Consider the following 13,671-nt stretch of genomic DNA (forward strand, 5'->3'; position numbering starts at 1 on the left):
TGTGTCTGGAGTTCTTTTGCAGTGGATAGAGGCCCTGATACATCCATTCTTTCTCTCTCTTTCTTTCTCTCTATCTCCTTATCTCCCTCTCTCTCAAATAAATTATTTAAGTTAAATAAAAGAAGTTTCCAAACATAAGCCCACTCTCCAATATCAAGCTACCATCAATCATGGGCTACAAGAGGGCCTACACCTATTAAACTCTCTATTAAAAAAGTAAGGGCTATCTCATTTGTCCTGGTGCTAACTTACTCTCTGTTGGAGAATCTGGTTCTCTTTTTCAGATAGATGCAGATCCTCAGGAGAGAGCCACCCCATCATACCTCCAAAGGGCCCCAGCTGAAACTAAGGAAAATTGGCGAAACAAGCAAGGATACTGTTTTCCTGATGAACTGGATACCAGCACAAGGGGGAAGGAGACCAACACAGAGAAAAATCAACACCTACCAAATCAGAGAGCCAGAGGCCCCCAACACCTCATCACTGAAGCAGACCAAAAATGAACCCAACATGGCTCAGGGAAATTTTGCAGAAGAGGGGGTGGAAAGAATGTCAGAGCCACATGTTGGGTCATGATATGCAGAGACATTTATCGTACCAATAACTGTGGGGTAACTGCACAATGCACGACCCATATACACCAACAAGGAGGGGCCAATGGGGAGGGGGTAGGTCACAGATGAACTTAATAATGGTACCAAACTGCCTGTACTTGCAGAATAGAAAACTAATTTTAAAAAAGGTGCCCATGCCCCCCCCCAAAAAAATATAACTTACTTTAATATTGGGGAAGTCATTTAAACTAAATACAGAGGACTTAAATCCATATCTCCTTTTTGTCTCAACTTAGATATAACATAAATGCCATGCATGGCTTCACTAAAATTATTTGGAAGAGTGCTTTTAAAGAAGTCAATTCAAATAATTTCCTCAGTATAAATTCAGGAAAGTTGTTCTAATAAAGTTTGGTTTTCTGAATTGTACAAAAAAAAAAAAAAAATCTTTGGGTGAACTGCAGCCCATTCAGCTGAAATTGAGAGATTACAACCTTTGAGACTGGGATAGCTGACCTATGCTGGGGCAACAGGAAGAATGTAGACTCTTTTAAAGGGGCCTGAGTGCTCAAGGAGTGTCCTGTTCTTCAAAGTCTGCTTTATTCCCCCCTGGATAAACAAATTGGCACCCTACCTGGCATTGTGGAGTATAAGAAATGCAGGAAGGAGAGGGTCATTGAGTTTGCATCATAGTGTTCTGATTTGGAAATGGCCATGGGCAGTGTGAAGCAGGTTTGCTGGATGCCTGCATGGAGACCCCATGGGGCCATGAGGATGAGCCGTGGGTTGCAGTGGAAACCCAGTGGAGATGCTGGGACCACGAGATGGCTGCCAAGGAGAGCTGTGGGCCCCTATGAAGTTTTCCAGCGCTCTGAGTAGTCTAGCTGGAGGGGCAGAATTGGAATGGCAGAGAATTGTTGCTGGTTAGAATTATTGGACTTGGCGATTTCTCACTGGCTAGAGTCGCTGGACTTGAAGCTACAGAGTTTGATGTTTGCCCTGGTTGTTTTAAATCTGGTATTGGTTGAATGTTTCTTTGCTATGCCCAATGCCATCTTTTGCAGTGTGAATATTTATTCTGTGCCATTATGGTTTTTTTGAGGTTATTTTTTGGTATTATGCCTCAGTTAAAAGATTTGGACTATGGGGATATATGAACATCATTGGAATTGATAAAAAACTATGGGACTTTTAAAGTTAGATGAATGCATTGCATTTTACATCATGTATGGTTGTCAGTTTATGGGGGTCAGGGAGAAATGTGGTGGTTTGATTCAGGTGTCCCCCATAAACTTAGATATTCTGAATGCTAGGTTCCAGCTGATGGATATTTGGAAATTGATGCCTCCTGGAAGGAGTGTATTGTTGGGGGCAGGCTTATGGGTGTTATAACCAGTTTCCCCATGCCAGTGAACTCTCCTATTGCTGTTGTCCACCTTATGTTGGCCAGGGGGTGATGTCCACCCTCTGCTCATGCCATCGTTTCCCCCTGCCATCGTGGAGCTTCCCCTGGAGCCTGTAAACCAAAGTAAATCTTTTTTCCCAGAAAAAAAAAAAAAAAAAAAAAGAAGTTTCAAAACATGAGAATGCCCCTAAAGACTTAACTTCCTTCTACTATGCCCCGCCTCTTCCCAGTAACACTGAAGACCAGTGGTGAAGCCTTTACCATGTGGCCCCTTCAAGGGAGAGCTGTCCAAACCCTAGCCCCAAGACAGATGGTAAGAGACTTCTGCTCTCTGGACATCTTTGAGAATACAAATATACTTACTTCTCTCTATAGCTTTCTGAGAGAGCTCTCTTTGGAGGAAGGAGGTTTTAGCAGGATGTGGTGGCCCAGGTCTGTACCCAGCAACAGAGAGTTTGAGGTAGGAAGAGCACCCTAAAGTTGAGGCCAGCCTGGCTACAGAGTGAGAGACCCTATCTCAAAATACAAGGAAAGATGGCTAGAGCGATAGCTTAGCAGTTAAAGCACTTGCCTGCAAACCCTAAGGACCAAGGTTCAATACCCCAGGACCCATGTAAGCCAGATGCACAAGGTGGCGCATGTGTCTGGAGTTTGTTTGCAGTGGCTAGAGGCCCTGGTGTACCCACTCTCTATCTGCCTCTTTCTCTCTCTCTCAAATAAGTAAATAAAATATATAATAAAAAAATATTTTTTTAAAAAATAAATAAAAGGAAAAATCCAAGGTGCTGAGTTCTGCTCCAAGGTGGCCTTGGGTCTACAGTGCTGTGAGAACTCAGCCCACAGCCCAGGAGCTCTCTCTCAGTGAACGCTGCCTGTGGACAATAACCCCCCAAAGCAGGAGTCAGACTTACTCAAGGGCCATAGGGACTGACAACAGTGGAGAAGGCCAGAAATACTGCGCCATGGGTTACCACACCCAGGACAGCACCCACTCCAAGTGCTGTTCTTGAATACCCTTGGCGCTGTGGGCGAGAGGCCCTGGAGCCTCCTGGCAGTGCCCGCCCCAGGAGTGAAGTTTAGAAGCACATTCACAGTGTGCCCCAAGTCCACCGGTTCTACTGAAAATCAGGATAAGAAAACTGTGCGTGGATACAGATGGGCGTATTCCTCTTCAGCGGGACTGCCATCTAACTCTACTATCTGACCTTCTAGAACAGTGACATAGTCTCAGGATTAAAAATAAAAGTGGGCCGGGCGTGGCGGTGCACGCCTTTTTTCCCAGCACTTTGGGAGGCCTAGATAGTATTGTCCTGAGGTTTAGTCCACCCTGAGACTACAGGGTGAATTCCAGGTTTGCCTGGACTAAAGCAAGACCTTACTTCAAAAAATTAAAAAATGTTTTTACAAAATAAAAGTGAGCCGGGTGTGGTAGTGCACGCCTTTAATCCCAGCATGCAGGAGGCAGAGTAGGTGGATTATTGTGAGTTCGAGGCCACCCTGAGACTACATAGTGAATTCCAGGTCAGAGAGACCTTACCTCAAAAAACAAAAATAAATAAATAAATATGGGGGCTACAGAGACGGCTTAGCGGTTTAGGCACTTGCCTGCAAAGCCTAAGGACCCATGTTCCACTCCCCAGACCCCACATAAGCCCAGCAAGGTGATGCCTGTGCAAGGTCGCACATACGCACAAGGCGGCACACGGATCTTGAGTTCGATTGCAGTGGCTGGAGGCCCTGGTGTGCCAATCCCCTCCCCACCCTCTCTGTCTCATTAATAATAATAACAATAATAATAAAATAACATAAAATAAAAGTGGGCTGGGTGTGGTGGTGCACACCTTTAGTCCCAGCCCTGGGGAGGCAGAGGTAGGAGGATCACTGTGAGTTCCAGGTTAGCCTGGGCTATAGTGAGCCCCCACCTCAACCCAATCCCCCCCCCAGTAAAATAAAATAAAAGGGGAGGTGGGGAGATGGCTCAGCAGCAAAAGGCTCACACTTTCAAAGCCTGATGGCCCAGGTTCACTTCCCCAGTACCCATGCAAAGCCAGATGTGCAAAATGGCACCTGTCTCTGGAGTTCGTTTGTAGGGGCAGGAGCCCTGTAGCCCCCATATCATTCATTCCCTCTCTCTCTCTCTCTCTAATAAACACAAATAAAAAAATTTTAGGGCTGGAGAGGTGGCTTAGCTGTTAAGGTATTTGCCTATGAAGCCAAAGGACCCAGGTTCAATTTTCCAGGACCTATGTAAGCCAAAGGCACAAGTGCCTGGAGTTCGTTTGCGGTGGCTACAGGGCCTGGGGCGCCCGCTCTCTCTCTGTTTGTCTCTCTCATATCTCTCTTGCCTCTGCTTGCAAATAAATAAATAAATAATTAAAAATTATAAATTTTAAAAAAAATATATTTTCTTAAAAGTTCAGGGACTGAATGGAATTTCAAAAGGGAAAGTGTCGGGGGTAGGGGGAGGGAGGGAATTACCATGGGATATTTTTTTATAATCATGGAAAATGTTAATAAAAATTAAAAAATTAATTTAAAAAATTCAGGGCCTGCAGAGCCTAATGACCTGGGTTCAGTTCCCAAGTACCCATGTAAAACCCAGATGCACAAAGTAGCGCATGTGTCTAGAGTTCATGTGAGAGGCTGGAAGCCCTGGCACACCCATTCTCTCTCCCTCGCCTCCCTCTCTTCTTGCAAGTAAATAAGTAAAAACATTTTTTAGAGCTGGAGGGATGGCTTAGTGGTGAAGGTGTTTGCCTACAAAGCCAAAAGACCCAGGTTTGACTCCCCCGGGCCCACTTTAGCCAGATCATAAGGTGGCACATGTGTCTGGAATTCATTTGCAGCTGGAGGCCCTGGTGCACCCATTCTCTCTCTCTCTCTCTCTCTCTCTCTCCTCTCTCTCTGTCAAATAAAAATAAAATATTTTCAAAAAAAATTTAAAAAAAATTCAGGGACTGGAGAGATAGATGGCTTAGTGGTTAAGGCACTTGCCTGTAAAGCCCAACTACAAGAGTTTTACTCCCTAGTGCCCAGTTAAAACCAGATGCATGAGGTGGCACATACATCTGGAGTTTGTTTACGGTGGCTCTCCAGGCATGTCTGTTCTGTCTCCTCTCTACCTCTCTCTGCTTGCAAATAAATGTGTTTTTAAAAACTAAAAGTAAGGGCTGGAGAGATGGCTTAGTGATTAAGCACTTCCCTATGAAGCCTAAGAACCCCGGTTCGAGGCTCGATTCCCCAGGACCCAAGTTAGCTAGGTGCACAAGGGGGCACATGCATCTGGAGTTTGTTTTTCGGTGGCTGGGGGCCCCGGCACGCCTATTCTCTCTCTCTCTCTCTCACTCTCAAATAAATAAAAATGAACAACAACAACAAATCAGGCTAGAGAGATGGCTTAGCAGTTCAGGTGCATGCCTGCAAGGCCCAAGGGCCCAGGTTCCATTCTCCTGGTCCCACAAAGCCAGCTGCACATGTGGTGCATGCATGTGGAGTTCGTTTGCAATGGCCAGAAGCCCTGGCACACCCATTCTCTTTCTGCCTCTCTCCGTCTCTAATAAATAAAAGTAAATCTTAAAAGAAAAACATCAAACTGGGTCTAAGGATACAGCTCAGTGGCAGAGTGATTGTCTCACCTGGTGCTAGCTTGAATCCCCAGCATCACCAAAAAGCAAAAGGAAAAACAACAAAATGATTTTTCCAGTCAGGTAACACGAAGCAAGTTAGTTAAGATTTCTATCTAGATCTAAACAATCGTCGCCCTCTGCTGGAAGAGCCTGTAATTGCTGCACCAGTTGTGGGGGAGAAGGAAGTGCCGCTGACTTTTTCCCAAGGGTGGGGATATATTGGTTTAATATAGCAATGCTTACTTAGGTGGTATCCTTAAAAATGTATATGATATTTGATTATAATTAAATGATTTTGTTCCTTCGTTCTCTCTCTTTTCTTTGGAGGGGGTGGGTTCAAGGCTCACTCTAGCCCAGGCTGACCTGGAACTCACTCTGGGTGTAGTCCCAGGATGGCCTCGAACTCATGGCAACTTTCCACCGTGACCTCACGAGTGCTGCTTTAAGACTTTTTTCAATTATTTAAAAATGACAGAAAACTTGGAAAATACAGAAAAAATTATGTTCAGTCTTACTTCCAGGAAAAAAAAAAATGATGCCATAGATGGTGATACACATCTGTAATCCCAGAACTTGGAATACTGAGACAAGAGGATCATGAGCTTGTGGCCAGCCTGGGCTACACAGCAAGCCTCTAGCTCAAAAACCAAACCAAGGCTGAAGGGCTCAGTGGTTAAAGGCACTTGCTTGTAAAGTCTGTGGGCCTGGGTTCAATTCCCCAGTTTCCACGTAAACCAGTGCACACAGTGGAGGGTTTACTTTTAGTGCATCTAGGTTTTACTTTTAGTGGCAAGAGGCCTGGTGTACCCACATGTTCTCTCTCTCTCTCTCTTAAATAAATAAGAGAAAATATTTAAAACAAAAACTGCTACGAATATTTTGGAATATTTTCTTGTTATATTTCACTTTTTGTGGAATTACGACGAGAATGCTAAAAAAAAAAAATAGAGGTCTAGCTAGAGTGAGACCCTACCTCGAAAACAACAACAACAACAAAAAATGAGGGGTCTAGAGACACATCTCAGTGGAATAGCATTTGTATAGTATGTGCCAGGCCCTGGGTTCAATCTCCAGTACAAACTAGTCTCACGGTTTGCTCTGTCTAGCTACTGTTATATGATACCCAAAACCATGGCCTGCTTTTTGTGCCCTAAATATATCTTAGTTTTGTCTCCATGTTGTTATGAGTGTTTTCTGGTTACTGTGAGGGGCACACGAAGGCCTTCTCTAGGAAAACAAAACTTCGTCCAGCTATTGCCTTTAGCTGCCACCCTTCAGAAATTGTGTTGGCCGTGAGAAGACCCCTGGGTCAGGTTTATCCCTGCCCCCGTGAAGTCCACATCCATGACTACCTCTGGCAGGGGAGGGAGGTCTTTCCAGATTAGCTCACTATAGAAGAGCTCTGCTGGGCTGTTTCAGCTTCACAGTTTGATGGGCTCGGCTAGATTTTGGCCTCTGTAGGCTCTGGTTTCCTCCTCTTGTTTCCCCACGACTATTCATCTGAGTGTACTTCCTCTCTGCACGTGTCCCTGTGAGCTGGTGTGACCCTGACCGTGGTCTTTATGTTCATGGGATAGCTGATGTTGACTGTCAACTTGGACTAGAATCACCTGTGAGGGATTGTATAGATTAGGCCAGCCTCTGGGCCTGCAGATGAGGGATGATTCTGGTTAGGTTAGCTCCTGTCACATGCCTTCTCTTCTCTGTTTCCTGGAACTGTGAGCTGAAATAAATCTAGAGAGGGAGAGCGAGAATGAGACAGATTCATTACAAGGAATTGGCTTCTAGGGTTTGGAGGGAGAGAAGTCGTACAATCTGCTACCTGCAGACTCTAAACCCAAGAATATCAGCTGTATAAAGTAACAACCCGAGGACTGGAGACCCTTCTCCATTTCTTCTGTCCTATTCAGGCTTAGTGGTAATGGGATGGGTGACCCTGCCCACGTGGAGAAGGGAAATCCAGTGCACCCCGTGTAGTGACTCAGAAACAATGCCCTTAGGCCACAGTAGTTAATCTTCACTGCTACCCTTACTGGACTTAGAGTCACCTAGGATATGGAGGCACACCTTCTCCTGTGTCTGTGAGGGCCTTGCAGCGAGGACTATCAGTGGGGAAAGGCCCATCCCGGGTGCTGGTAACACCCTCCCCTGGGTTTTAGCCTTGGATGGAAGAAGGAAGGAGAAAGTGCATAGAGCACCAGCATTCATGGCTCTCTGTCTCCTGGTCCACCAAGTTGTGAGCAAGCTGCCACATGCTCATATTGCCCCGGAGCTGACATCACGCATGCCCTGCCAGGAGCTGGAGGAGCACCCTGGGAGCCCAGATGAAGCCACCACCAGCCCCACACACTGGGATGCACCAGTGGGCTTGGTGTTTGCCACGCTGGATTTTAGGTTCCTGCTTCAGTCTGATCTTTTCTTTTTTTCTTTTATTTTTAGAGAGAGAGAGAGAGAGAGAAAGAGAAGAGATAGAAAGAGAGGGAGCGGAAGAGACACAGAGATAATTGGCGTGCCAGGGCCTGAGCCACTGAACTCAAACGCCAGACACTTGTGCCACCTGGTGGGCACGTGCGACCTTGCGCTTGCCTCACCTTTGTGCATCTGGCTTAAGTGGGATCTGGAGAGAGATTGAACCTTGGTCCTTAGGCTTCATAGGCAGGAGCCTTAACCACTAAGCCATCTCACCAGCCCTGATCTTTTCTTGCTATGCTCCCATCCTTCCTTTTGAACTGGGAGTGCTTACTCTGTGTCATCATATGCTAGAAGTGTGTTGCTTTTTAACAAATGTCACAGGGGACGGTGGTTAAGAGATTGCCTTGAGCATCAGGTGAGACTTGGTACTTTTGAATAGCTAAGACTATGGAGATGTGTAAAGTTAGACTGCATACACGCTGCCTTGTGAGATGGCCATGAGCTTGAGTGTCAACTTGACAAGGGTAGATTTGTGATGGTTAATCTTTTTTTAAAAAAATATTTTATAATAGGTTGATATTGTATATATGTAAGTACAATGATTGTTATGGGGAGGTAATATGATGGAGAATGGAATTTCAAAGGAGAAAGTGGGGGAGGGAGGGTATTAACACGGGATTTTTTTTTATAATCATGGAAAATGCTAATGAAAATTTAAAAAAAAATTAATTTGTTTATGAGAGAGAGAGAATATGGGTATGACAGCCCCTGCTGCTGCAAATGAACTTCAGACCCAAAGTTTACTGAGCTAAGCAATTAAGAGGTCTGGCATGATGGTGCACACTTTTAATCCCAGCACTTGGAGGCAGAGGTAGGAGGATCACTGTGAGCTAGAGGCCAGCCTGGGACTATAGAGTGAGTTCTAGGTCATCCTGGGCTAGAGACACTACCTCAAAACTACCAAAAATAGAAAAAATGAAGAAATTAGGGGGGTTGGGAGAGAGCTCAGTTGGCAAAGGGCTTTCTTTGCAAGCATAAAGACCTGGGCTTGGGGGCTGGAGAGATGGCTCAGAGGTTAAGACACTTGCCTGTAAAGCCTAACAACCTGGGCTCAATTCCCCAGTACCCACGTAAAGCCAGATGCACAAAGTGGTGCATGTATCCAGAGTTCGTTTGCAGTGGCTAGAGGCTCTGGTGTGCCCATCTTCTTTCTCCGTCTCTCTTAAATACATAAATAAAATATTTAATACATAAGCTCTTATCCACCTATCCTCACGCTCTGATGGCTTAGGCTTGCCTTAAAGTCCTTTGCACTTCCATGATGAGTGTGCAAGGATGGGGTTCCATAGACACTACTGAGTCAGCACCTAGGCAAAGTGAGTCCAAGGTGGCCTGAGAAGACAGGTAGTGTGACAACAGAGTGGCTATCTGAGTTATCTGGTCAATGGCTTCCGTGCCTAATTTTTTTTAAACCTTTTATTGACAACTTCCATAGATACAGACAATATGCCAAGATCATAATCCCCTCCCACCACCCTCACTTTTTCCTTCCCCCGAATCCCTTCTTCTTTCCAGCTAGTCTGTCTTCTATTTTGATTTCCTTCCATTCACCTTTTTTTGCTTTCTCTCCTGTTATGCAAATCTCCTGTAGGTAACATCAGTCACTGTGCGCATATGACTATCAAGGTCGCTTTGTGTTTGCAAGACAGCATTGTAAGCAACCATCCCCTTACTTTGGCTCTTACATTCTTCTGCCACTTCTGCAATGTGGGGCTAGAGAGATGGCTTAGCAGTTAAGGCTGTTGCTTACAAAGCCAAAGAACCCAGGTTCCATTCCCCAGGACTCAGGTAAGACAGATGCACAAGGTCACAAATGCATCTGGAGTTTGTTTGCAGGCTGGAGACCCTAAAGGGCCCATTCTTTCTCTATCTATCTGTCTCTTTCTCTCTTTCAAATAAGTAAATAAATAAAAATAAACATGTGGCCTGCAATTGCTTTAGAATAGTCTAGGATGTGGCGGGAGTATATAGAAGTAGAGAGATTGGCCATTTTTTGGTTATTGTAAACACAGGCTAATGACCAGGCGTGGTGGCACACGCCTTTAATCCCAGCACTTGGGAGGAAGAGGTAGGAGGATCGCTGTGAGTTCGAGGCCACCCTGAGACTACATAGTGAATTCCAGGTCAGCCTGGGTAAAGCAAGACCCTAACTCAAAAACAAAAGCAAAAACAAAAAATAGGCTAATGAATGTTTAGTAACTTATTACAGCTTCTCTCAAATTTTCCATATGTTTGAAATTATTCACAGAAAACATTTAGAAATGTTTGATTCTAGGCTTAATTTATGTGTCTGCTGGCATTGGTGCTGGAGGAGGGCGTACTTTAGTAGATACTGAAAAGAAAGAAGCCTCAGGAGACACGTCCATGCTTTCCCATGCCACAATTATATTTTAAAGATACGTTTGAGGGCTGAAACAGACATCCCATTAAGAAAACAAGATACCCTTTTCCAACACCTGCTAGCTTTAGACTTCTGTAAGAACTTGTCATTTAGAAAAAAGTGTAAGTTCTAATGACTATTTCACAAGCAAGATCGCCCAAATTTATTTTAAAAAGAAATAGAATCAAAGCTGAGATCAGTCTTTAGAGGACAGGAGAGGCCAAATGCCATGGGACGCGCCATTGCTTCCAGCCTGGCTGTTTATCTCCATCCCTGGTGCTGTGCAGTGCGGGTCCTGGGGCAGCGGTCAGCGCCCTGGAGAAGTGTTAAGTGCATTACTCAGGCTTTGCGGCTGCAAAGATGAACGGCTTCTAAGCAGACCCTCTTGTGCTTACAGTGACCAGGCATGATATTGAGCAAAATAATGGTCAGAAGGAACATCGCCAGGTTCCTAATGAGAAGCTGTTGACAGAAAAATTGCTCTAACATTCATCAAAAAGCCAATAAATGCCAAGGAAGGGAGTGAACCGCAGCAGCTCATAAATTCCTTCTCAAGGGGACTCTGGACGGGAGCTGTGGGGGGCGGGGGAGGGAGTGTCCCTGCTCTGTCTTTTCCTAAGCATAGATAAGAAGCTTCCAGAAAGTCTACAGCATTTATGGCTGGCTTACCTTGGTAGTTTAGGGGAAATGTCACCAGGGAGGCCAATCTAGCTTTGGCTAGGGGATCCTGTTTTGGGTGGCAGTGCCGGCTGGGTCTCTGTCTTTTTACTCTCTTACAGCTCTGTGTGTGAGGTCTGCAAGCTTTGCAGTGATGGTGCCCTTTGCTCACTAATGGGCCAAGTGGATTTGTCTTTGCCCCGTCTTGCTCATTCATTCAGCAACCAGTCCTATTGCTTCACGGTAACACGCACACCTGTGGCTAAAGCTGGTTTTCAACTTTTTTTGCTAAGGGAGTGCGGAATGAGTCAGCTTCTTATGCCGTAGTCATCTGGTGGTCAAGCTGAATGAAAAGACTCACATGAGGGAGACGTCTTTGGGAAGTGATTCCAGGCAGCAGTCACGTGAGCATGGGGTGAGAGGAGGAAGGTAGAGATGAGCCAGTCCAGGTCACAGTAACCACCGGAGGCTCAGGGATAGGTGACGTGAGAGGAAATGGAGAATGGTTGCTAGTGGGTATGAGGTTCCTCTGGGGGAGTGTTGTGATATGAATGTCCAATATCCTATACAATCTCACATGTTTGAACACTTGGCATTGTTTTTGGAAAGTTGTGGAAACTTTAGAAGGGGGCCAGTGCTTGAGGTTTATTTACCTTAATTCCTGTCCTCTCGGTGTCCTCACATTTCCTGTTGTACCCACAGGCAGGAAACCTGTGACCAGCCACCTGGGTTTCTGCCACTATGTCTTCATTGCCATGATCGACTGTATCCTCTCAAACTGTCAGGTAGAATAAACTCCTTCTCCCTTAAGTTGTTACTTGTTTTTAAGTATTTGGTCACAGCAACAAGAAAAGTACATTACAGGGGATGATAAAAACCTTCTAAAATTGGGGCTGAGGAGACGGCTCAGCACTTAAAAGCAAAGCCTGTCTGCCTGGGTTCAAGTCCCCACCCATGTAAAGCTGAATGGGCATTCATCTGCAGTGGCAAGACACCCTGGTACGCCTCTCCCCATAATACAAATAAATAAATAAACTTGTAATGTTCTAAAATTAATTGTATTATATGATATAGCTATGAATAAGAACCATTGCATTATGTACTTTAAGTGTATGGCTGAAGAATTCTAACATTTTTTTTAATGAGACCAGGTCTCTAGCTTAGGTTGGCCTTGAACATAGTCACACTGAAATGGGACATGTTTGTTTTCATTTGTCAAGTGTGTGAGAAAGCTTTGTGCTCTCTCCAAATCCCAGAGAATATCTGCCACCCTCCCCTTCACACTGTGTAGCCAGTACATGCAGGCGATGACTTTCACAGCAGGCCCACAGAAGGTGAACCCCAGTAACCCAGCTTCCACAAGGGAGAAACTTCCAACTAGGCTGTGCATCAGCCTAGCAGTAGAAACTCGGTCTGCCAATAATCAGGTCTGGTGTCCCCTCGTGCACTGGCAAGTTAGGAGTACTTGGTCCAGTCTCTCGTGTGGGAACTTCGTCATGGAAATGGGTGGCCATTTTCCTCTTTGAGCCCAGGCCAGGCTCACACCATCCCAGGGAACAGTGATGCATACCTAATCAAGGTCAGCTCTGGGTACATCTCCAAACTCTGCTCAGCCCCTAGTAACATATGTAGACTAGCATCAGGGACCTGATTCGCCAGGACAATGATTATTAGGGTTAGGATCTGAGCGTTTTCCTTTCTGGCTTCTACTCTGATGCTTTGGAACATTTCCTATGGGGTAAAGGGGCAGGGGAGTGGATATCTATGGCTCTACCAGGTAGATGTGTCTGGAATCCTCACAGCCCAGTCCAAGTTGTTTGACTTTGGACAAGGATGTTATAGTCAACTACCCACCTGGAAGATGGAGATCATCATCATAGGATGTACTCTACTGACATTTTTGCATATGTGTATGGTCTTGTGTGCATATGTGTGTGGGCACACGTGTGTGGAGACCAAAAGTTGACATCAGGTGTCTCCCTCAGTGACTCTCCACGTTATTTTCTGACATAGGATCTCACTGACCACAGGGCTCACTCATTTGGCTGAAAAAGCTATCCAGCAAGACCAGGGACGTGTTGGGATCACACTTGCATACCAAAATACTTGACTTTTTAAAATGAGAGACAGAAAGAGAGAGAGAGAATTGGCGCACCAGAGCTTCTAGCCACTGCAATTGAACTCCAGACACACGTTCCACCTTCTGTGCATGCATGACCTTATGCATGTGTGTTACCTTGTGCATCTGGCTTACATGGGATCTGGGGAGTCAAATCTGGGTCCTTAGGCTTCATGGGCGAGTGCCTTAACTGCTAACCCATCTCTCCAGCCCCCACACTTAGCTTTTTATGTGAATGTTAGGGACTCAATGCAGATCCTCCTGCCACTTACTGACTGAGCCATCTCTCTTGCTCTGCCACCAACAGGAGACCAATGAATGAGCAGAGGTGCTTGGCACATTCTGGGTCTCCAGGAGTTGGAAGCTTGGATTGTTTTCTGCTCATGAGACCTGCTAAAAACACTTCCTTGTTTGTGTTTGTTTTTTTGAGGTAGGGTCTCTCTCTAGCCCAGGTTGAC

This window comes from Jaculus jaculus, chromosome 15 (genome assembly GCF_020740685.1).
Source record: "Jaculus jaculus isolate mJacJac1 chromosome 15, mJacJac1.mat.Y.cur, whole genome shotgun sequence".
In the NCBI taxonomy this organism is placed as follows: Eukaryota; Metazoa; Chordata; class Mammalia; order Rodentia; family Dipodidae; genus Jaculus; species Jaculus jaculus.